The sequence below is a fragment of the Anabrus simplex genome, chromosome 8 (genome assembly GCF_040414725.1).
Source record: "Anabrus simplex isolate iqAnaSimp1 chromosome 8, ASM4041472v1, whole genome shotgun sequence".
NCBI classification, from domain to species: Eukaryota; Metazoa; Arthropoda; class Insecta; order Orthoptera; family Tettigoniidae; genus Anabrus; species Anabrus simplex.
The window spans coordinates 158,489,529-158,517,102 of record NC_090272.1 but is presented as its reverse complement, the minus strand read 5'-3'; positions in this window follow the sequence as shown (position 1 = coordinate 158,517,102).

Genomic DNA, 27,574 nt, shown 5'->3' with positions numbered 1-27,574 from the left:
ATGGTTATAAAGCAGTGCCAGACAAATTGCTTCCGCTGCCCCCTTCCCCATTTTTACTCTCAACCACACTACCCCTTCTACCCTAGTCTGTAACGTCTCCACCCATTCAGCTATCTCATTTCTTATTAAAACTACTATGCCCCCTGGGTTTCGGCCCCTCTTCCCTATTTTTTTCCTTAACACGTTAACTACTCTATAACCGTCTCATGTAATTTCAACCCCCTTCCCTAACCACGTCTCTACTAGAGCAATAATCTCAAAATCTTTCACTAAATCCACAATTTCCTTATTCCCTAACTTCCCCATCAACCCCTCAATATTCAGCATCCCTATCACCATATCTAGTTATTTATTTCCTCCCCCTCCCTCCCTATACTTCTGCATTTCACCACTTCCCCCCCTTACTTCTCGTGATTCTTCCTTTTGACTCCACCCCATCCCTCTCTTTCTTCTCACCCCCATCCTTCCCCTTTTCCGTGCCAGAGCCTTTTTTCCCACCCCATAGATCTTTTAAACTTAGGGATCTCGCCTTATTTAACGCCTGCTTTCTCTCCAGGTTTATTTCTGCATTATTCCTATTCGGGGAGGTTGAGTCACTACCCTGACTCCTTTCCCTTCCCGTCACCTCTTCACTACCTGTATCCACTTCACTTCGGTCTAGTGTCCTACTTGTTGATTCACTCCTTCCTGGGCTGTTCTGACTCACCAAGGACTCTGCTGTCTTCGCTACCTGCCCGCTGACACCGCAGTCCCCTCTTCTCTCTTCCTTCTCCGTACTGATGTCGCCCTGCTATCGATTTCTGCAACTCATTTTCTCCTCACATTTTTCCATCCTCAGCAGTTCTTCCTGTGTCCACGATCACGACCAATTTCTGCCTGAAGTAACCAGACACCTCCCCACTATCTTGACTCGCAATCCCTGCGCTCTAGCACGCCACATATGCCGCTTATAGACAACCAACCGCATCCTATCTTCTTTCTCTATCTCAGCCTTCAAATAAATGTTCGATCCTTTCAAATTTCCAGCATTCCTCAGAAGTATATCAGCCATCAGGGTTGATATTAATCTTAACTTCACCGGCCTATGTCCCTTGTTCCTTCCCACTCTATATATATCATCTATATCAACTTCAGAAAAGTTTATCTTCATTTTGTTCGAAACTTTCAATACTAATTCCACTTTTGATTCTGTTCCTTCCTCAGGTACACCATACACAAACACATTTTTTCTTGCTGATTCGTTCCTCGCTAACCTTACTTCTCTCTTCATTGCTGTTAATTCCTCTTCCAGTACCACCACCTTCTTTTTCAAGCTTCCTACCTCATCTTCTACCTCCGCTAACTTGTCATTTACACCTCCAATTTCTTCTTTTATAAAACTTTTTAAGTCCTTCATCTCCTTCATTTGGGTTGCCCGGTGTTCCTGCATCATTTCCTTAATTTCTTCTCCTTTGCTTGCCTCCTTCACCACTCTCTTGATCTCTTCAAGCTCCTCCCAGCCGAACGGTCCCTGGTTTGGACCCGGATTCTTTTCTATACCTCCTACCACCAGCAGCGTCGCAATAACCGTCGCACACAACATAATCTCCAACAGTCCTTTATAACCATTAATTTCTCTTCCTCTCTCAACTCCACCTTCCTTCCAACACTGCCTTGCACCATGCCATCTTCCAATTCTTAGCCTGTATTGCTGTATCGTTATTCCCATATTGCGCACCTCAGCTCATTCACACGTCCGCACTTCCCGATGTCTCGCTCGTGACTGACGATTTCAGGACTAACACAAGTAATTAAACATTGTCAATATCATGTGTACGCAGACGACATGCAGATATATACACATGCACATCCTCGTGACTTACCGACTGCAATAAATAATATGAATGACGACGTAGGAAGAATATGTAGGTGGACCGATGACCATGCACTAAAAATCAATGCCCAAAAATCGCAGTGTATTCTTTTAGCTACCCAAAAAACCCACGCACGACTTACAGACATCCATACCCACTCAGTAACATTAAGAGGCACTCAGTTACAATTCAAAGACACAGTTAAAAACTTAGGGATGATAATGGATAAAAACCTTAGTTGGAACGATCATGTAACAGGTATATGTCAGCGAGTGTTTTATTCCTTACATTCCCTTAAAAAACTCAGAGATTTACTCCCCCAAAATGTAAGAAAACTGCTTATCCAAAGTATGGTAATGCCAATATTCGACTACTGTGACGTAGTATACAGTAACCTGAATGCCTCACTTTCCATCAAGCTCCAAAAGGCACATAACGCATGCGTTCGATTTATTTCAGATATACCAAGGTTTAGCCATATTTCTCCCGCATTTGCTAGGCTTTCATGGCTACGCTTAAGAGAGCGACGAAATTTACACACTCTTTCCCTGTTACATCGTATACTGAACCTTAACACACCTGAATACCTTGCCACACAATTCCATTACCTAGCATCACCTTCTAGTATTCCTACCAGATCATCGTCCACCGCACTACTAAGCATTCCCATTCACCGCTCAACTGGCTACAGTAGATCATTTATAGTCGCCGCCAGCCGAATTTGGAATTCCCTACCTGCTGAAATTAGGAGCGTGTCAAACCACCTCCGCTTTAAGAAACTCTGTCAAACCTGGTTAATAAATAATAATGATTTCTTATAACATAGTAGGATTAGATCATAGCTAAGTATTAGATTAATTAAAACATTTAATTGCTACCTTAAGATATTAAACTGTAGATAATTTAGTGTATATTTAACTCTTCATGTAGGTGTATGTATGGTCGGACAGAATAGCAGGCTTCATAGCCTGAGTCCCGCCATATAAAACAAGACAATAAATAAATAAATAAATAAATAAATAAATGGCAAAAGTTTCAGTGAGGTGATTACCATAATGTTAGACTCAAAGGGAGCTTCATACAAGTTAATCCATGTGCTCTAATTGCATGGTATTCAGAACTTCAAGATTAAAAATTAGAAAACCAAAGGAAAACAATCATTACATAGGATACGAAGGTTGCTCGACGAGTAGATGATAGCCTCGCCACTATGAGGGAGAGAGCGGTTGTTTCTATGCGTCTCAGAGATTAATTTGGTTCTTTCTTCTAGGGTATCTTGATTGAAATCCAGCTCCATGGCCCTTCTCAGCAAGTAAAATCCTTGTTTCTAATTATACCGGGCGAGCTGGCCGTGCGGTTAGGAGCGCGCAGCTGTGAGCTCGCATCCGGGAGATAGTGGGTTCAAACGTCACTGTCGGCTGCCCTGAAGATGGTTTACCGTGATTTCTCATTTTTACACCAGGGAAATGCTGGGACCTTAATTAAGGCCACGGCCACTTCCTTCCCATTCCTAGGTCATAAGACTTATCTGTATCGCTGAGACGTAAATCAATAGCAAAAAAATGTTTCTAATTATATAATATTCTGGTGATTAATTGAGTTCATGTCCTTCCCATCGAACAATAATCATGTATTTTTCATCTCGTCAAGGTAGTCCCAAATTTGAATATGATTTAAAGTAGTCATGATAATTTAATGATCGAACATGGAAAATGGTAATGATGTATCCATTAATTCTCCCGTCTAAATAACACGTTCCTATACAAGGGAAAGATAAGTGAGAAGTACGGGTTCTCATCAGGCAGTGAGTTCAGGAGATAAACCGTTTTCCGCTAATGGAAGCTGTAAGAAAACGACTGAACAGATTTCCATGAGCGACCCTTCATTTTGAAGAGTATAATATGAAGGTCCTTCGAAGAACAGTAGTTTTTATACGACTGCAAATTTCCCAGAGATTTTTCTAATTTCCATCAAGTAACTTCACTGTTTTTCACTAGGTACTGGTACTGTAGTGCATGACTTGTTACCGTGTGGCTACAGGCGTAGTTCCAAGACTATCCGCTACGTACCATGCGGCATCTGGTGTTACAGCTACTATCGCAATAGCGGCAGAACCGTCGCTTTCAAACAGTAACATATTAATGTTCTGTTCAGACGGTAGCATGACGCTGCTATGGGATCCCCTTGAAACTTCGTAATAAAGAACAGATGGAGTTACCTTAGCTATATAAAATTGAATATTCAAATCAATATACTGCCATGCCTGCTAAGGGACATCCTCGTAAACGTGGCCGATCCAACAGATATACATCTGAGAGAAACTGGTGATACAAGAGACTTTCAACGGTACCGAGTTAGTTGGCTACGCGGTTTGGATCACGTAGCAGTCGGCTTGAATTTGGGATATCGTGAGTTCGTATCTAGCGACGGAAGCCTTGAGGATGGTTTTCCGTGGTTTCTCGCTTTCACACCAGGAAAATGCTGGGGTTCAACCTTAATTGATTCCACGGCTGCTTCCTTTCCATTCCTAGGTCGTTTCCACACATCGCTGCCAAAAGACCTAATTGAGTCAGTGTGACGTTTAAAAACCTTTTTAACTTTCAGCGACAACAAATCCATTCCAAACTCAGACTGTAGTTTCTCCCAGACACCTAGGAACCACAATTTCTGTGTTACATGGGCCAATAATTTCTGTAACAGATTGCACACTAAAGTTATGCCTCAGATCTTTTATGAAATTTGTTTGGCTGATAAATTATAATAAATTTTTGATTTCTATATAAATGTGAACTTGATTTACAATTTCTTCTTCTATCAGCACATACCATTTACTGGAAATAAATTAAGGCCACGGCCGCTTCCTTCCCATTCCAAGCCCTTTCCTACCCCATTCTCGCCATAAGACCTACCTGTGTCGGTGCGACGTAAAGCAACTAGCAAAAAAAAAAAAAAATACTGAAAATATAAATATTGTTCTTATTTCCAATATTGTGTAACGTGGAATATATGTAGTGCGTTCTTTGTTTCCAAATTATTATTTATTATTATTATTATTATTATTATTATTATTATTATTATTATTATTATTATTATTATTATTATTATTATTATTATTATTATTATTATTGATAAATAAACACAGAAATACGGGTTATGGGATTCAGTTTTCAGAAGATTTTTGCAAAATCTGTATGACTGAAAGTAAATCTGCACCCTATAATATTTATGACTCGTAAATAACCTACATGTTAGAACTTTTTACAAAAACGATAACATACAGTATTTGTTAACATTCTGTACGACGTTACATTTTATACAGCTATAGAATAGTGATCAGGTAATGTATCACTTTCCTATGACTAAACGCTTAGTTTTTAACGGGAATTTGGCACTCAGCCTAAAGACCTTTGATAATAGGTGTGGCATATTATAACTTATTGGTTTTTGTTATTTTCTTGATTGACTGCAATGGAATGAAGAGTTAATTGTTCTTTACAGCCTTGAGTACAATTTTATAATCCTTCTTGCTGTTCAGCGGACAACTGGCTTTCAATGCAATCATCATATATCTTCTTGATAATTATAGAGGAGGAGATCATTCTGTTGTTGAGACATTTCATTGTTCTACATTCTGTGGAGTTGGCAGTAGCTCCTATTTAGAGTATGTCACATGACTGAGTTCATAGCGGACGTAATATTCCGGGATAGTTTGTCCCGGTGATTTGAGTGAGGCTCAGCTTGGACAGTGAAAGCTGTTCAGAATATCCCTGAAAGATTATGATGTACTTCTTCCAAACGTTTATACATTTTCAACATAATCAGGATATAATTTCGTATAGTTACTTTCTTCTGCAGCAACTCTGCCATACTGTGACATGTTGTGTAGTTACACGAAGGTGATGTGAAATATTAATATTGAATGTATGAACAAATTGTTTGTTTCACTTAAATCGTATTGGTTGTTTATTCTACTGAAACAATTTAGTTCGAAAACTATTCCAGTTTTAGCTTCACACTTTAAATGTAACAGCTATCTGAAATTGCATTTTAACAAATTATGGCTATTTTATCTTACATTAGGTTGAGCTATTTGTTGAGTGAGGAGGTAGGGTCCTACACTGACGTCGCCAGTGAGAGGTGGGGGTGAATCTGACAGTTGCACAGCGAAGATGTAATGTAATACACTTACGCAGCTCTTTATTACGAATGCATTCACATCACCAATTTCGCTTATGTCATTTTTATCACTTCGGTCAAGTAGGGGTCATAAGTTATAACTAGACGCCGGATATTTAGTCTGTAATAGGTTAAAATGCAAACGAATTTGGTTATCAGGAAGTGCCGTCCAGCCCGTTCATCCGCGATGTAGCGAGTGTAACGTAAATGCAAGGGTTTTTAATACGCCGCACCCCTTATGTATATGCAAACCTTGTAGCATAACCGTTGTGCAGGTAGTTGTGTATACTTGTTACTCGCTTAATTTTGTATTCTATCTTATTACTGCCTAAAAGTTCGAAGTCTGGTTATCACGTACTGCATTAGACTGTGATACAGTTTTTAAAACTCCACTGAATACAAGACTACCTCTTATTCTTAACCTCATATTTTTTATGTTAACACATCTGTAGAGTTCGCTCAAGACTGCCTTTAGTTTAATTTCAAACAGCGCGCTCCCTATTGACCACACGGTGGGATCACGACCAGAGGTACAATAATTTTAAGCACTCGACGTCATTTTCCGGTGGTGATAAGTAAAAAAGAACGTGGAGCGAAAACAAGAATGAAAACAAGAAGAAGATCGTGAACGAAAACGTCAAGGAAATAACGAGAACGGGAAGCAAAAAGAGAATGTGTAGCAATAACGGGAACGAGAAAGGGTGTAATTACATGAAACAGGAAGAACGACAACTATAATAAGAACGAGGATGCTTAGCAGGAATAAGAATATGAATGAGAATAATTCGAACGAGAACGAAAACAAGAACGCGGGAAAGGAAAAAGGATTAGAACTATAATTAAAACGATAATGAGGACAACGATGATAATGCGGCAAGAAGATGAATAATAACGTTAATTAAACGAGATCAAGAACACGGAACAAGAACAAGAATGAGAACGGTAATTAGAACAAGAATAAGAATACCGGGCGAGTTGGCTGTGCGGTTAGGGGGCGCGCAGCTGTGAGCTTGCATCCGGGAAATAGCGGGTTCGAACCTCACTGTCGGCAGCCCTGAAAATTGTTTTCCGTGGTTTCCCATTTTCTCACCAGGCAAATACTGGGGCTGTTCCTTAATTAAGGCCACGGCCACTTCCCATTCATACACCTTTCCTATCCCATCGTCGCCATAAGACCTATCTGTGTCGGTGCGACGTACAGCAAATTGTAAAAAAAAATTAAAATGAGGTATAAGATATGGAAAAGAAGAGGAAAAGAACAACAATATGGAGCAAGAACAAGAACGAACACTTTGTCCAAGAAGAGCAGGAGGAACTACAGGCCGTAATTAATTAGAAAGAGAAAGTGCAGCAATAACAAGGCAACTTACGCGTCTGTGTGAGTCTAACATAAGGTGAATTCTAGTGTTGAAGGCAGCAAAATCAAGCCGCGTCTGAGCCAGAGGTATCAACCAATAAAGGTTAAATTCTCCGATCCAGCCGGAAATATAACTCGGAACCCCTTGTAACAAATACCAGCATGTTAACCATTTAGCCATGGATCCAGACATTAACCATCATCAATAATCATGCAATATGCGTTTTGGTCTATCGCTCAGGTGACAGATACCCTATCAGTTGTTAACATAGTATTTTCTAAATGATTTCAGAGTAGTTGAATATTTATTGAAAATATCCTCTGGTACATTACTCTATGCCCTGACGTATGGAGTCCGTACATAACAGAGAAAACAGCTTTACAAAAACTACCCTTCAAATTCTGCTTCACCGTACCACTAAATTTACCAAATCCTTTGTCTGCACTGCGTCACGTAACTTTGACGTCTTTAAACTTCACCGTTTCGCAAATAACACTAACTGTACCCAACTAAAGCAGTCCTTAACATCTATCATCCTGGAGGGGTACGCAAGGGGCTGAGATCAGGCTTTCTTGTGTCTAACAATCAGAAATATGTATATTTCTAAGAAAATTGTTTATCTGATTTAGCTTTATATTCCTAGATTCTTGTAGTCTAAAATAATAAATAGGCTTAATGATATGCTTTCCTACTTCTTACATAATTCATGTTTTAATTTTATTGGATTTTGTATCTGTATCTTAATTTGTTTTAAGTTTAATGTTTAATTTAATTTTAATATCATAACAATATAGTTAGTGTGTTCATAAAACTGTATTGTGATACATGAAGACGCTACATAAAGGGGTTTTTCAGCCTCAGTGGCATGTAAATTATCAATAAATTCAAATTCAAATAAAAAAATTCGAATTCAAATCCCCGACTCCATATGAGGAACTGGACTACGATGTAGCCATACATTACCTTCGTTCCAGCCATCCGGCTCCATGGCTAAATGGTTAGCGTGCTGGCCTTTGGTCACAGGGTACCGATTCTCGGCAGGGTCGGGAATTTTAACCTTCATTGGTTAATTCCTCTGGGCCTGGTGTATATGTCGTCTTCTTCATCATTTCATCCTCATCACGACGCGCAGGTTGCCTACGGGAGTCAAGTAAAAAGACCTGCATCTGGCGAGCCGAACATGTCCTCGGACACTCCCGGCACTAAAAGCCATACGCCATTTCTGTTTCTTTTCCTTCGTTCCAGCTTAAGGCCGGTCAGAAATAAGGTAGCTAATATTGAGATATGAAAGCCATGTACCGTGCCGGCTCAACACCTGAGATTCAATCATCAGGTCTCTTCCTGCATTTTACTGCCATGTTATATGCCCACGCCGCTGTCTCCCTCCAACAACCATTACTGAAGGTTGTGGGGTTGTTAGCTATCAAGAAGATAACACATTTTCATTCACACATAGCACTTTAAGAGGATTGCTGTGTAAGTAGCATCGGATGAGATCCGCAGATACTACTTCAAGTTTATATAGTTGACGACGTCGAATTGTTCGCTCGATCAGCTCGTAAAATTTAGAAAACGATTAACTTAATTTACAGATCTAGTACATGTGTTTGACTATGAACAATATAATATCTAACTTACAGACCAATGCATAGAATATCTCAATACGAACAGCCAGCGCAGAACATGAACATCTTGAATATGCTGAACATGTCTGCTTAGGACAACCGGTCACCTTCATGTGGAACAAAGAAAAGGAGGCCTGGAGGGGCATTCTGGAGTCTCAGGTCATTCTACTGAACAAAACAACCAACCGTTCATTCAGATATGAAGTCCTGGAGACTGTCATGTTCCCATATTCTAATGTATGATTGAAAAACTTTGGCACTGACAGAGAAACGTAACTAGCAACCATCAAGACCTCACAAGGAAAGATGCAGAGAAAAATATTGGGCATCGCTGTCAGAGACAAAATACCAAATGATACATTGCCCAAACTGGCAACTACTTCCGATGGAGCAAAACTATCCATGGTGACGAAATGGAAATGGAGGGTACAAAGGAAGAGGTGGACACAAGCAGCTAGTATTTTGGGCCCCTGCTTAGATAAGACCACGAATCTGGTGATGGGACATGTTTGAAAAAGTGGCTGGCAAATACCAAGAAAGGCAAAAGACAGACAAAAATGAAGAAATTCGAAAAATATATGTGCAAATAGACAAATGTCTCCCATAACTCTTATAAGTGTACGACAACATCACCGTTTTGTCAGGCATAAGATTCTCTATTGAGTGATTTTCATTATGGGTCGGCACTTACCTTCTTAAGTCGGTATGAAGTAAATTAAGAAATTCAGAAATGTTTGGTCCCGCTTTACTTTACCGGTAAGGGCCGCAAGGCGACCATTTTTGTGTTACTATTTTGATCTTAGAGGAAGATTTATAATGGTGCACCACGTGAGAGATCAGAATGGTTAATTTTTGAAGATCACAATAACCTATTCACAATATGTACTTGTATCCTCCATAATCTCACCTATATTTATTAGGTGACTATTTTGAACAAAATGAAACAAGAATATTTTAATCGGTCGACGCAGTCACTCACTGCGGCGCTTTGAAATGTACTGAGTGTGCGTTATGAAGCGCTTAAAGCACGAGATCCCTGAAGGGAGAAACTGCATCATCGTATTTAATATATAATTGTTACATTTAGCTGAGTCCTTGAATTACATAGTGATATCTTAATATCCAATGTATCACAGTTTGCCAGAAACAGCCTGTTATATACAAGTTGATTTTTCGTGAAGCCACATTTTAGTGCATGCTGATCTGCGGAGTGAGACTAGTTTCTTACCCGTGGCACATACAGTCCTTAAGGGGAACCTAGAAGTTAACGCACAGAAATTATTGTAGTAATTCCTGGGCATGTAACATTGATTCTGTAGGACCTAATGAGCTGAAATTTGCTACACGTATTGTAACACTTATTGTCCACTAATATTGAGAAATTCATGCCTACAACTTATTACTGTGGTAAATTGTGAATTAGTCAATAGGCTGCCGAAACACCTGTAGGTATGTTATTTAGGTAGACTATATGATTTTTTCATAATTTAATGATAATTCACAGTTTGAAAGTGGTCAGTTTCTTTAATACACCTATAACAATACCTCATAGTACATTGAATAATTTAAGGGAATATTTAATACTAAATATACAAGATGAACATTTATGGAATTTTAATTTCCAAAAATTCATTGTAATATGTTATGTTAATTGAGTGTTCCTTTTCCTGTTATCGTGTATTTACTATGGCATGATATGGATGTGTACCAAATTTCAATACTATAGGAGTGATAGTTTGTGGGGAAATGTACCTATTTATCACAATTATAAGTTTTATGTAAAGTGAGAAAGAAAATTGACATCCCGTATATCAAGTTCAGAACAATGCCATTCCATATTGAGGAGAAGATGAGGTGGAATGATAGGGCACATCCTAAGAAACCCAGGACGTGTTCAGTTGGTTTTTGGGGGAACATTATGCTTGTACGTGTATTTCTTCATTTATTTGGTCATTTTACTTTGTCGTGTGTTGTTCCACCATATTAACATAAGGTTCTTTAGTTTCTAAAGAAAATGTCTTTCATATTTTACATCAGTATCATAGGAAATTAAATGAAAGTGTGGAATATAGTTTAGATATAAGTATCACCATGTTAATTACAGCTTATCTGACGTAGTTGCCACTGTAATACTGGGGCACTAATTCCTGTAGTGAACAATAAATAAATAAATAAATAAATAAATAAATAAATAAATAAATAAATAAATAAATAAATAAATAAATAAATAAATAAAATCCCGGTGAACTCCGTAGTGAAGTTTTCAATTAAAGCATAACATGGCATTAGGAAGGAGAGATGGCCTTAAAGGCAGTACTCAACAACCTGTGGTTAATCGAGCGACTAAAGAAAAGGCTAGGATGCGTTGAACAGAATTTATACATTATACCATCGAATCATTTTCTGTATAGGTCTAGCGAGTAGAAGGGAAATTGTGAACTCTTCAAGTTATTTACTGTTAGCCAGTACAATAGGGACTGCGGTGACTCGTCCCACCCTTGCTCTTTTAGGGTTGGTATCCGTAGCTGAAACATGTTTACGTTCAGTAGAGTTTCCTTGTAAAGACTAGAACATAAAACTCATCAACTACAGTTAAGAGAAAGTGAAAAAAGTGTTATTAGGAGAACACACCCAATAATGCGGGGGAAATAAACTCTCAAAGAATGCACTTGTGTTGATGTTTTTGTTCCTATTGCATATTTAGGTTTCAGCGGCTGCTGTTTATGCAAGCCCAAATTAAACGCCTGTTCATAAAATTTAATATAGGTGGATTTTAACTGGAGCAAATTGACGCCAGAATGATTAGTTTCACCTCAGACGGCGTCAGTCGAATGAAAAGCTGTGGAAATGTTTGGGAATAAATGGGAAAGGAGATAAAATCATATGCTGTTTTCCTAACTCTTTGTTGATGAAAATAGGAGAATTTGGACTTTTTCAGATACAGTACATATAATTAAGTGCATTATAAATAATTTCCACGACAAGAGAACTTAAATTCAATCTACGAGTTTCTGAAATGAATAACTGCATTACATTTACAGATTTGAAAGTTTGCCACAAACTAATGTCTGCATCTATAGACCCCACTTCATTCCAGCGAACGAATGAGAAGTTTGTATTTCAGTTAGTAATTCTGTTATAAGTGGTGTAATGTTTCTTATACAAAAGAAATCGGAGGGATATGAAGAGAGTGAACTGACAAAAACTTCCACATGGAAATAAAATTACCTAATAGATGTATAAATTCTTACACAGCAGTAGGGTCTCCTTAATAAGATCCAATAGGAGATCAAAACCTAATTAAATGCAGATATAACCTCTGTAGGAGCAAGGATACTTTTGTTTCAGAAAGAACTCTCGAATCCCTAAGAATAACAATTTTGAGATCACACATGTCTTCTTCTTCTTTTCCTACATGTGGGGTCGCGGGTGCGATCTGTGTCGCACATGTGGATTTGGCCCTGTTTTACGGCTGGATGGCCTTCCTGACGCCAACCCTATATGGAGGGATGTAATCACTATTGCGTGTTTCTGTGGTGGTTGGTAGTGTAGTGTGTTGTGTGAATATGAAGAGGATAGTGTTGGGACGGACACAAACACCCAGTCCCCGAGCCAGAAGAATTAATCAGAAGCGATTAAAATCCCCGACCCGGCCGGGAATCGAACCCGGCACCCACTGAACCGAAGGTCAGTACGCTGACCATTCAGCCAACGAGTCGGACTTTGAGATCACACATGTATCCTCGTATTTATGGAATAATGTATTCCGATGTGTGCTCACAGCAAAATTCAATCAAAATCCGCTAGAACAGCACTTCGGTAAGGTAGGAGGTCTAAATTCCGTCCCCGCACCTAATTTCGTCCCCCTAGGGATTTTCAGTTTGCACTATTGGTATGTTATGTTTAGCCGCGCGCACACGCGTAGCCTCATCCCGTTGTCTTATTGTGAGAGTTGGTTGTGTCCACCACGTTTATTTTCCGTGTACAAGGAGGATTCATTTTTCATGCTGAGCTGAGTTAGTGCAGCATTCAAATTAAGAGCCTGTTATTCCTAGAGAGAACACAGATATTTGTACGAAATACCGGGCTGCATTTCCGTCCTGTGGTGTAGTTCCTGGCGTGTAATCGCTACAGTGAGGAGGTTGACAAGTTCGCCTCGCCAGATTCAAGCCTTTCGATATGACGCCCGTAGGCAACCTGAGCGTCGTGATGTGGATGAAATGATGATGAAGACGACACGTACACTCAGCCCCCATGCCGAGGGAATTAACCAATTATGTTCAAATTTCCCGACCTTGCCGGGAATCGAAGCCGGGACCCCTGTGACTAAAGGCCAGCACTCTATTCAGCCGTGGAGCCGGACGCTATGGTATAGGCAAGTAAGTTTCAGCAGCTGAAATACATTCTTGCCTCTGTATGTTAGAGAGCGAAGTGGGTCGGAATACTTTGATCAGTACAAAGAAGGAGCAGGTGATCTGTCAGTCTCTAAACGACTGTACCATTCTGAATCAGTGCTGCAAGACAAAAACAAGTAGGTCACACTCCAGGTGGTACTGATACTCTCATTTCTATTCCTTTTATTGTTTCATTTCGTGGTTTTTATATAATCATTTCCTGTGACTATTGAAACCAAGTGCAGCTATTGTCATGCTGCACTTCCTGTGAGAGTGCGGGGCACCTGCAGTGTTCGCAGTAAGGTTGGGGACAGCGTAAGCACACTGTCCCCGGGCCACGAGAATTAACCTTTTACTATGAAAATTCCCCGACCAGGCCTAGAATCGAACCTAAGACATTGACCACTCACCCATTGAGTCTCTTCATAATTAAAATCATGGTGCTATGACAAAACCAGCAAATCGGTGCTATTACTTGCCTACACATATGTAATTTTTATAAGGCAGAAGTTGGGAAATACCTTCTAATGTAAGAAAATACTTTAAGTGAATGCTGACAACACCGGAATGTTACCCTTTTGGCTGATTATTGCAAGAACCCGATTTCAAACCTCGAATCTTCCAGCACTATGGTGAAGCATTCTTGCCATCTGCACTACTTAGTGGTTTCAGAAAGCATTACGTATTTCATTGTTGGAACATCCAAACAATTCATGTCATACAAGGTAGCCAAATTAGGAAACGTAAGGAGGTATGAGGAAGCCCAATAATATGTAGTACAAGATTACCAGCGCGAAACATACAAGTACAGTAAGTCGTGACGTAATACAATGGAAGTCGGAAGCCCATTTAACGTCCTGGTGCGTCTCCTGGAACCCATGTAACACCTGTCAGTTTTAATGAGGCCCTCCACTTCCGTTAAACACGAATTACATTTTTCTCGCAACTTGTTAGCCAATCGCACTATTATGATTTAAGCCGCACTTTTCTCATGATTATTAGGATGAATACCTCCCCAATGCAGACAAATATAGAAATATTGGTAGCTGCAGATGATTTAAACCATTGTAAACATATTAAATTCGATTATTTTGTCCAGATAAGTCACAAAAGTACGAAACGTTACTTAATTTATTAGCCGTATTTTCATTATCTTTCTGATCAATACAGGCTAATGAGGAGGCAGATATTTCAGTTTATAAAACAATCAAGACTACAACTACTTCCATTGCCATTTAGTTCATTAGCATGATGTTTTATCAATTTATCTATGTCAGCGATGCTCACCGCTGATGAGCTTAATTAAAATCAATTTGAATTCGTAAATCGTATTATCATTATTACGAGCAGTACGGTCAAATGCATAGAACATTAAGGATTGGAAACTAAATTTTCTGTTATGTTCACTCAAAAAGTGCCCGGCAAATAAATATTTAATACATTATCGAGACGTGAGATTATTCGTAAAAGGTGGATAGCCGGTGGCCAAAGAGATGACATCCATAATCCTACCATCTGCACAATATGTTCAGTCTTATTTCAAACAGAGGGATTTTGAAAGAAAGTCATGCACTATGATAGCTAGTTTTTGTGCGGTTGGATGTACATACTTTGGATAAAGCTAATATTTACGGAGATTTGGAAGTTTGTCAGAAAATCTCCACGTCCAGTAAAAACGCATAGCATAAGAAAGATCCGAAATTATATTCTATACAATGATTTTCAGGTACATATTTTCGATAAACCTAATATTAAGGGAGAAATTTCGCGTGCGCCCTTAATATCACTATGCCACTCTCTTCTTCTTCTGCTTCATTCCTAGCGTTTAGTCCCGCACTGGTGCAAGGTCCGCTATTAAACATGCCATCCTCCACTTCCTGCGGTCAAGGGCGACAGCTTCAGTTATGCCTAAAAGACGGATGTCTTCCTTGATGCAGTCGAACCATCACTTCTTGGGAAGACCTCGGGATCGAGAACCTCCAGGATCAAATTGGAAGGCTGTATGTATCATTGAGTCTGAAGGGCTTCGAACGACATGACCATACCATCTAAGTCGTGATTCTCCCATCTTCTCTGGGATAGGTGCCACTGTATAGCAATAAAATAATATAAAGCCTATGCAGAACTTGGCTATTCCTGAACTTAAATTCGGAGGCTAGAAAAGTCATATTAAGCCGTTTTACCGTGACACGTCGCCACAGGCAAACAAACAAACTAGCATACACACACAAAAAATGAACAGAATCTAATATCGACTTTTAAATACCTAAAGGAAGCATGAGGCGAAAAATCTAAAGTGTACAGAAAAGTTATGCTGATGATAAGTAACGTAAGTTAACATTCCTGCGCACACCTTCATTATAGGCTGTTATATCGCTCAGCACTTAGCCTTGATGTAATCAGCGCATAGTTGTTGCTTCATTCATCAGTCCGTAGACTTGTTTGTGCGATTGACATACACCCTGCTATTTGGAAATAAATCTGAGACCTCTTCTTGTTCTACCTTCTTTACTTCTCTGTTTCTTCTGGCCTCCTTTAACCTATTATATTACTAGATTTACTCTCCTCCTCCATTCGGTTCATAGAACTTCGCTCGTTCATACGTATCGTTTCATTCATCTATTTCATTCCTAACTTTGCTCCTATTTAATCATTTCAAATATCTTCCCGCTATTTCTACTACTATTTCACAACAGAAAGTTACGTCATGTCAATTTTCTCCACGTGTTTCTAGAGTTCATGATGAGAAATCTCGAAAGAACATATTTATTTTCATTGGCAAATATTAGTATTAAGCCAAACCAAACCCCATGGCACAACAGCCCCGAAGGGCCATGGCCTACGAAGCGACCGCTGCTCAACCTGAAGGCCTGCAGATTACGAGGTGCCGTGTGGTCAGCAGGACGAATCCTCTCGGTCGTTATTCTTGGCTTTCTACATCTGGGTAACCATCACACCGTCAGATGTATCCTCAATTGTAATCACGTAGGCTGAGTGGACCTCGAACTAGCTCTCAGATCCAAGTAAAAAACCCTGACCTGGCCATCAAACGAACCCATGGCTTCCGGATAAGAGACAAGCACGCTACCCCTACACAGCAGGGCCGTAAATATTAGTGTTATTTAATTACCACAGTTCTGAACAGAAATATGGAAGGTCTAATGAAAAATGTCGAGCCCCATGTGCATATAAGATATTTCCCTGTCCTATGCTTAACAAAGGCTATTATTTCATAGTTTAAAAGATACATAGACAATACTGTGTAAAATGCACATTATACATCGTCGTTGTCGGGACAAATCCTCCTATGTGATAATAATTTTGGAGATATACTTACCCGCAGCACATACTTTATGAAGAGCGAGAATGCCTTTACAATATTCACACAATATTGTACCTTAGATGACAGAACCTTGCCGGCCAAAGTTTTAAGCTGAAATATTTCACATAGGAGGTTTTGTCCCGGTAGCGACGATATATTCTCAGTTTTCACAGGTCCATTCCGTGTGGATGTTTGGAAGGTACAGAAATGGAGAAACGTCCATTGTGTGTGTCTTCTATTCTCATGATGAATCAAAGTTGTGGTTGTTTTTAAAAGAAGTACAACTGGGCAACTATCCTCTGTTAACAGTAATTAGAAGGAAAATGGAACAGGTGAAACTTTGGAGAATACTGTAAGGGTATCGGAAAAATTAAGGGAAGAGTCAAGAAGGGCGTGAAAATGAACGAATCCTAAGGCCTCACAAGCCTAATAATCTTGGCGTCGGAAGAGAACAAGCGTTGACCAAAAGAGGACAGATAGCAAAGATGAGAGCGGGGAAACTCATACAAGCAAATGGAAACAACGATAGACTCGGATAAGGGATCAGTCGTTGCCAAACCACACTTCCAAGGTGAGAGCCACAGTTCCCCTTTTACTCACCTTTTGTGACGGGCAGGGGTTGCCACACCCACCCACAAGAGGGGCATCACTGTTAGGAATAGACCTATTGGGGTTGTATGCTCTTCTTAATTGCAGCCTTTCAAATACTTTAACAATAAATACACAAATTAATCAAACCCTTGAAACTATGTAAGCAAAAATTACCCACTCTGGTAAGGAAATGTTAAACAAAGTTTTGTATAAGGTAAATTTACATTTTCCTATAGTACACATTACTTATCGTTCTAGAATAAATTAAACATTCATGAAAATTCAATAAATCGTGGTCGCACTTTACCTTTAAATGAATGATTTTATTTTTACAAACATAAATGCTGGACATGTTGCGATGGAAACTATTTAAAATTTAGTCTATCTAGAAATGACTTATTGTATGTTGTTATTTATTTATTTATTTATTTATTTATTTATTTATTTATTTATTTATTTATTTATTTATTTATTTATTTATTTGTATGCCTATTTGTATATTACAGGGATAGCTCCCCAATTACAGTAGACAGTAGAACTTAAATATTAAACAGTAAGACATATGTTCCATAAGTGTTACAGAAAATAAACATCATAAATAGTACGAGAATTTCAGAATTATAACTAGTAAATATAATTATTTAATAATGAATGAGTACCTACTGAATCAAGAAACAAAGTAAATAACAAAAGTTGTAATATGTAATACAATAGAAGTATAATCAATCCCAAATCAACTTGATAATCAAAATCACAGTATCTCTGAGTAAATACTAAATAAATACAATCGTAATTCAATGCATTCTAATCCTGAATCCTCTTTATTATGATTCGCCGTTTACAAGATAAATATTTTCCTAAAGTTTATGATTCATTTTACATAAATCAACGTTTTAATTAGTTATGTTAAAGCTAAACCTCATGGCTCAACAGCTTCGAAGGGCCGTGGCTTACCAAGCGACCGCTGCTCAGCCCGAAGGACTGCACATTATGAGGTGTGGTGTGATCAGCACGACGAATTATCTCGGCGTAGTCTGAGTGGGTCTCAAACCAGCACTCAAATCCAGGTAAAAATCCCTGACCTGGGAATCGACCCCAGGGCCTCCGCGTAAGAGGCAAGTACGATACCCCACACCGCGGGGCTGGCCTTAGTCATGTTACGGTATAATTTTTTTATAAATCTGAAGATTATACATAATAACCCAAAAGCATTAGTTATAAATAGAATTGGGTAATATGATTACTTTATTTCAATGCATCACATTTGACCCTACCTACCAAACATTATGAACAATCGCAATATATTGATGGTAAATAATATAGTATGCCCAGATGTTGACAACTGACTCGTGCCCATGTCAACAACACTTTACTTCACCAGATGATTAACGAAATGGAAAAATGTGAAAGGAAATCGTCCATTTCGGGTGGTGATGAGAGGAGCATATGAAGTGGAAAATATAGATACACTACAGGTAATTGTAAACGAAATAAATTACCGGACGAGTTGGCCGTGTGGTTAGGAGCGCGCGGCTGTGAGCTTGCATCCGGGAGATGGTGGGTTCGAATCCCACTGCCGGCAGCCCTGAAGATGGTTTTCAGTGGATTCCCATTTTCACTCCAGGCAAATGCTGGGGCTGTACCTTAATTAAGGCCACGACCGCTTCCTTCCAACTCCTATGCCTTTCCTATCCCATCGTCGCCATAAGACCAATCTGTGTCGGCGGGACATAAAAGCCACTAGCCAAAAAGAAAAGTTCAACACAGCGTCCGTATTTTTGTCTGACTATATGTATGCATGTAAGTATGTATGTATTGGTGTCAAGTTATGACTCGAGAAACACTAAACGGATTTTAATGTGGTATTCACTGTTGCCCAGAGGATTTCCAGAGGAAAGTTTTTGTACATAAAATTTTGAGATGTGATTAAAGTAAACCAAGGAGTGACGATTGCTGAGAAACAACTCTAAGGAAATGACACCAGGTGACAAATTTTTCTGCTTACGCTGCCTAAACCATTACAGGTATCCATAAACTATATGATTACGATTTGTAGAGTACAAAAAGTCCTCGATACCGCAGTGTCATATCTATCTTTAAAATATAGGCCACAATAACACATTTTAATGATTTTTAACAACATAAATTTTGTGCTAGGTATGGAAGCACACTGCATAACACTAGATCCACCAAACATACTTTTATACGGTTTTCGCTGTTGCTTAGCAGATCTCCCGGGAAAGGTTTCCATGCGTTAAATATTGAACTGTGACGGTTTCTGCGGAACAACTGGCAGAAAATAACGCCATGCGGTACAATTTTTCGGCTTAGACTGCCTAAACCGTTTAAGATGTCTACAAACTGTGCATAAGAATTTAAAGCATAAATAGTTCTTCAAAACGTCCCGGGATCACATATCTGTCTTTAAAATGTCACCACATTAACAGAGTTTATGTTTTTTATCTATAGAAATTAATTTTTAGGAAAGGAAAGAACATTCCTGAGGCTCGGCGTGGCATAGCTTAAACCATTATAACTCCAGAACCTCTACAAAAACGTTTATTGCCTAGAGGATCTTCCGACGAAGGATTCCGTGTATTAAACACTGAACTACACTGGGATGAAACCGAGAAGTAATGTTTTATGCGAAGGAACTCGAAGAAAGTGACGACAAGTAAATACAGGGTCTTTCACTCGAAGTGGGGCCGGCTGGTCGGCCGGCGCAGCGCTGCGGGTAGATGGGCGAGCTGAAGGTCAAACGAGCACATGGCAACTCACTGAGCTTGGGGCCGGGAGAGCCCTCGTATGAATCGCATGCAAATAACAAGCACACGTTATAAAGCATAATCACTGTAAAATAATTTCTCATCTAGTCACAGAAGATGTTGAAAATGCCCTCCACCTGCATCTACACATTTCTGGCTTCATCTAACGAAATCTTCATTCATACACATTACTTCATCTACGAAGAAAGCCTCAATTACTCTCGTGATATTTTGTTTCAGTTCATCTGGAGTGTGAAAATGGGAGTGTCGGAAGCAGTAACTGCAGACTGGATAATATGGCTTATAGTATTTGAAACCACAATTACTGGGCAGGGATATAGGAATGATATTTTTGTACCATTTTTTAACAATTGACGGAAAATGAATGCCAATCTGGATATTTCCATCAAGACTCGGGAACAGCGCACATGGCTAACGAGTCATTAAGTTTAACTGATGAAATTTTTGACAACAGGTTAATTAGTAAACGATTGTGGCCCGCAAAATCCCCAAAAACCTTACGGTTTGCGAGTTCTTATTTATGGGGAAGTTTGAAAAATAAGGTTTATGCAACAAACCCTCACACTCTAGATGGACTCAAACAAGATATCACGAGAGAAATTGAGGCTATCTCGGTAGATGAACTAATGCATATGAATGAAAATTTCCACAGATGAAGCCAGGAATGTGTAGATGCAGGTGGAGGACATTTTCAACATCTCCTGAGACAAGGTGTGAAATTATTTTACTTTGATTGTACGTTATTATGTGTGCTTGTTATTTATATGCTATTCACGCGGGCACTCTGCCGGCTCCAATCTCAGCGAGTTGCCGTGTGCTCGTCTGACCTTCATCTCGCCCATCTACCCGCTGCGCTGCTCCGGCCGGCCCCACTTTGAGTGAAAGACCCTGTATTATCTCGGTTTACGATGCCTAAACCATTAAATATATCGAAAAGGTGCATGATTAAGAATTATTGTAGACGAAACAAACTATAGAAAGAAATCCCCGAGACTCCGTACTTAGTCTGTCTCTAAACGTTCGACCTCAATTAAAGTTGACAGTCAACCGAGCTCGATAGCTGCAGTCGCTTAAGTGCGGCCAGTATCCAGTATTTGGGAGATAGTAGGTTCGAACCCCCACTGTCGGCAGCCCTGAAAATGGTTTTCCGTGGTTTCCCATTTTCACACCAGGCAAATGCTGGGGCTGTACCTTAATTAAGGCCACGGCCGCTTCCTTCCCAGTCCTAGCCCTTTCCTGTCCCATCGTCGCCATAAGACCTATCTGTGTCGGTGCGACGTAAAGTAACTAGCAAAAAAAAAAAAGTTGACAGTAGAAATGCAGCGCTAGATACGGACGGAAATAATATTCTATAACTGAAAAACTGCTGGGGAGACTTTTATATGGTTTTCGTTGTTGCTTAGACGCTCTCCCGAGGAAGGTTTGCACGTACCTATAACACAGTAAAGTGTAATAGAAAGGAGCCAAGCGGAAAATGGCGCCAGACGAAAACATTTACCGTCTTACGCTTATGCTGCCTAAATCACCAAAACTAAGCAATCCACAAACTATGCAGATAAGGATTGTCGAGCATGCATTGGTACCATATACCTATCTTCAAATGCTTGACGACAATTTAAGCTTTTATGAGTATGTTATTCTTATACTTATTGAGTAAAACGAAGTGTCAGTATTATCCTTTGTCCGACTCGTTGGTTGAATGGTCAGCGTAATGGCCTTCGGTTCAGAGGATCCCGGGTTCGATTCCCGGCTGGGTCGGGGATTTTAACCTTAATTCCAATGGCTCGGGGGCTGGGTGTGTTTGACATATTCAACGTTAGAAATCATCCTAGGTAGGGCCCTCATCTTCATCTTCACAGACGTGCAGGTCGTCTAATAGGCCGTCCACTAGAAAAAGACCTGCACCAGGCCTCTCCGGAGGCCATACGCTATTATTATTATTAGTATTATCCTTAGCTCTTCCCCTATCTAGTTTTGTTAGGGTCCCTGTTGTTATGGTGAAATACTTTAGTAAGCATTTTCTTACTTTGCCACAATAAATAGGTCATTTAATTCAATGACAGGTTTCTCGATACTCGCTAGAAATGCATGGCAGTGACATTCACTTCATTCTGGGTTTATGTCTGCTAGTAATGTTAAACCTGGAGCTAAATGCTAATTATTGCGACTTTGACCCGTCACACCGCAGCATTGCGCGTAGTGAAAGGGACATTATGATACTACAGGCACTTGTAATATGCACACCTTTACCTTGCAGTCGTAGAGCCTAATTAGTGTGCAGTAAGTGCCTACGTTTCAATAATCACTTCATATTTAACGTTCATGGTGTCATTGTGATAGGCTTTGTAGGAATTGTTCAAGGTGAGGACTTAGTATACATCCATCATCGACTAAATGTAGATTACATTTTCTTGAAATTCTCCCATTAAAGAGAGGTTTTAAATGTTTAAGCCACACAGATTTAAGAACTGAATTATGACGGAAGTCCTAAATGCAATAAGTTCTGAAAGACCTGAACACGGCTTGCTGGGATGGTACATTTCGCGATCTCTTTCATCAAAATCTAAGTTTCATTTTTATGGTGTCGGCACTTGATGGTTTTCCTAGGTTTACGGCCGTTCCTAACCTCACACCCATATGGAGTGATGTATTCACTATTGCAAGTTTCTTGCGCTGGTTGGTTATGTGGTAAATTAAATTTAGGTGAAGAGATGTACATTAAGAAAGACGAACTCAAACACCTAGACCCTAAGTCACAAGAATTAACCATACGAAGTTGCAATCCAAATTCCGGCCGGGAATCGAAACCGGAGCCATCTGAACCTATGGCCACTACGCTTTACACTATCCCAAGTTTCAATTAAAGCAATAAATAATAATAATAATAATAATAATAATAATAATAATAATAATAATAATAATAATAATAATAATAATAATAATGATAATAATAATAATAATAATAATAGTGAGATAATGATGGAGAAGGAAAAACAACTTAGGATGAAGCAGTAAAGTTGGTACGTGGTCCCTAGAAGTAAGAAAGAAAGAAAGAAAGAAAGAAAGAAAGAAAGAAAGAAAGAAAGAAAGGATATTATCTATATAAATAAAATCGTAACGACCGGGTGTCTGTACATTGACTATTTAGGCGAAATTTCACTACAGTTATACGTTTCAGGTGTAGTAATGACCATCTGCATATTTTTTAGCTTTGGTGTCTGTTTGTCTGTTTGTTTGATTGTTATTGTTTGTTTGTTTGTTTGTTTGTTTGTTTGCTTGTTTGTCTGAGTTCTTATAACTACCGAGCTCGATAGCTGAGTCGCTTAAGTGCAGCCAGTATCCAGTAATCGGGAGATAGTGGGTTCGAGCCCCACTGTCGGCAGCCCTGAAGATGGTTTTCCGTGGTTTCCCATTTTCATACCAGGCAAATGAGGGGCTGTACATTAATTAAGCCCACGGCCGCTTCCTTCCACTTCCTAGACCTTTCCTATCTCATCGTCGCCATAAGACATATCTGTGTCGGTGCAACGTTAAGCTAAATAGCAAAAAAAATGTTATTATAACTTGACAACTACTGGATATATTTATATCGAAGATATTTATAATCCGCTTGCCCTTGAGTAGATTTTAGGGACAATATTATTTCTGAATACCTAAATTTACTGGGGGTTTATTTAAAACCGAAACCATGCTTTTGCACTCCCGCAAAATATGCCCATCCAAAATAAATGAAAATTTACCATCCTGAATGGAAATCAATTTCTAAAACGTTTTTCTCATGTGCATCACTTCGATAGGAGGATTAATAAGGGAGATATCTTGAAAGGTCGATTTTCAGGATAAGTCCAGTGGACATAGCCCACAAGGTGTTGTACGTGGAACAGATTCCTTATCTATCTATATAAATAAAATCGTTACGACCGTGTGTATGTACATTGAGTATTTTGGCAAAATTTTCGTACAGCTATCCCTTTAAAGGGTAATAATGACCATCTGCATACATTTTTGCTTTATTTTCCTGCAAGTCTTAATTTTTACCGCCCTCCCCCAAAATCAAGAATGCGGCAAAGTCTGCCAGACGAACTAGGAAATAGAAATTTGGCAAAATTATACCTTGTAGCCTGTAACCAACGGAAAACTTCCAAGATCTTTAAATTTTTAACATTTTACCCCCGAAGAATATCGAAATATCGAGGCAATTTTAATGACGGCGCAGACCTTCGTTTCGAGGTATTTCCTAGCTAAACGGATGGCACAATCTCTGTTCAATTTGGAGTCGTCTACAACTTTGTTACTACAACCTTTGTCGTATCTCTCTCCCGTATACGTTAGATTTAGCTGCATTTCTCGATTGTAAGTAAATGTTGCAGATTTTACACGTATAATTCATACTTTGAATCATTTATAGGAAAGATAGAATCATGAAATTCTGCACGATCATTGGCACACACAGTAGCCATGTATGAGCCAAATGCTATGTTTGTAGCTGTCACATAATTATCCGAAAAGTAATGCACTGTGAGACAATAATACCCAAATTTCACCCTATTCACCGTTCCTAAATCAATCTGACCCATGAATAGATGAGATACGAGAAAATATCATAGGACCAGCCATTTAGACCGCGTCTTATGGTAAAATCAGTTTGTCGATATGACGTAACGTTTAGCAACAGTCTGAAGGTCTGCAATATTTTAGACATGCATATACTTTTGTATGTCGATATATATATTGATGTCGATTTGTAGCTATCAAGAAATTGTGTGTCTGCTATTTTAATCAGTACTCCCCACATCGACTTTGACTGGCAGTAGGCATAGAGTACTTTTCCAACTCCTGTATAAGTGGCATTAGTATTGAGGGTCCACCATTCTAAAGAATAATCCCCTTCTCTTTTTCACTTTCAGAAGGCAAGGGAGCGTGCAGTTTTGTTCAAATCTCCCCTACCCGATTGTGTTTGGTTGTGGACAAGGGTGCCCTCCATTATGAACAAATGTACCCATCTAAAATGTGACTGGCATTAGTCATAGTGGCCTGCTATTTTGATGAAAACTCACCAACTTTGTGTGACTGGCAGTAAGCTGGCTGGCATTCGGAAAAGAGGCCTGTCATTATAATGATAACAGCCTAACTCAATTTTGACTGCCAGTAGGTAAGTTGCCCGCCATTATAATAAAAACTCCTCAACTGCATTCTGTCTGGAAGTAGGAAAGGGGGCCTGCGATTGTAACGAACACTTTCCAAATCGATTGTGACCCCGCATTAGGCATTGCGGCCTGCCATTATAATGTAAACTTCCCAACTCCATTGTGAACAGCAGTAGGCAAGTGAGCTTGCCGTTATCATCACAACTCCGCAATTCACACTTTACATTGAAAACAGCGTATGGGGACCTTCCCATGCTGTTTCTCGGATGACGGTAAGAGACATGCAATTATAAAAATTCTTATTCACTGCATGCACAGTAATTTACTTAGATATCCTTAAACAATGTAGAATACCATAGCGAGGCACGAGTACATTGCTAGTTAATAATAATTGTGTTAGGTCTATTCGATTGTTCTACACTCATAAGTATATCAGGGTGTCGGAGTTTGTACCGCAGGAATTCTTTTCCACTTTGGAAATCAACGACATAGAGTTGTCCCATTAAAACGTCCTTTCTAAAATATTATAAAATTTCAACACGATGTCCCTGTCTCTCTGAAATATCCTCAGCTATAATTCTAAAATTTTAACATCCCTTTTGGCGTATATTGTAAGTTCAATGACACAGAATAAGGTGATAAGTATAGTGAAGTGAAAAGTGAGAGAGAGAGAGAGATATTAATAAACAATGTTATTATGGTAGGCAACTGGCCAATACAAAAGTCTGTCCTAATCAAAAAGTATTCAAAGCCATTTGCAAAATTTGTGAACTTTTTAAACTTTCAAGCATTGAGAAAGATTCAAGAACAATAGTCATCACCAAATACTGTATGTATGCTAAAATGTAATCAATGATTTTCACACAAATATGTAAGATTAATTAAGTGCATGTAGTTCTACGCATGTAGCGGAGCATGCAGAGAGTATTATATAATAATTCAAAATTTAAGAAATGGTTATCTATCTGATTTGAGTAACTTATGATATGTTATTTCATTCAAATTAAAGCAATTTTTGGAGAAACAAATATTACGTTAGAATGTTTGTGAGAAATATATAGTATTTAAGAATATATAAATTACTCAGTGTGAAAATCTTTGCTACGGTATTGGATCAGTGGTCCTTTTCGATTGTTTTAAAGCCTTGATGAAGATTTTTATTGTCTCCGCTATGTACATTGAGTCATATAGGCCTAGGTAGGCCTACATGTTATATCTCTCATTCTTAACCTGTTTATCCTCCAGGTTAGATTTTACCCCGGGCTCAGTGAGGAATCCCACCTCTACCGCATCAAGGGCAGTGTCCTGGAGTGTGAGACTTCGAGTCTGGAATACAACTGAGAGGAGGGCCAGTACCTCGCCCAGGCGGCCTCACGTGCTATGCTGAAAATGAAATTTCGTATGGCTTTTAGTGACGGGATATCCCAGGACGGGTTCTGCTCTCCAGGTGCAGGTCCTTCTATTTGACGTCTGTAGGCGACCTGCGCGTCGTGGTGAGGATAAAATGATTATGAAGACAACACATACACCCAGCCCCCGTGCCAATGGAATTAACCAATTAAGGTTAAAATCCCCGACCCGGCCGGAAATAGAACCCGGGAATCGAACCCGCGACCCTCTGAACCGAAGGCCAGTACGCTGATCGTTCAGCCAACGAGTCGGACATGCTGAACAGGGACCTTGTGGGGGATGAGAAGATTGGAAGGGATAGACAAGGAATAGGGAACGAAGCGGCCCTGGCCTTAAGTTAGGTACCATCCTGGCATTTGCCTGGAGGAGAAGTGGGAAACCGCGGAAAACCACTCCCAGGATGGCTGAGGTGGGAGTCGAACCCACCTCTACTCATTTGACCTCCCTAGGCTGAGTAGATCCCGTTCCAGCCCTTGTACCACTTTTCAAATTTCGTGGCAGAGCCGGGAATCGAACCCGGGCCTCCGGGAGTGGCAGCTAATAACGCTAACCACTACACCCTAGAGGTGGACCATGTCATTATTGCTGTTTGAAAAAACAGGTCAAGGAAGGGTGCACAAACAGTAGTTTACATTATAAACTGAAAGCTAAGATATAAGAACTGGTACAAAAGCGTTGTTAAACGCAAAATCAAAGTAAACAAGTCCGTGGCCCACACAGTCCAATAAGTGCCACACGGTCAGCCGTACTGCTTGGATTTCAAGACCGGATCTGCTGCCTCTAATAATATCAACAGACCTTCAGTTGGTCCACGAGGCTGAGTGAACCCCATCTCTGCCTTCAGGCCAACTCCTTGGATGAATGGTCAACGTAGTAGCCTGCTATTCAGAGGGACCCGGGTTCTATCCCTAG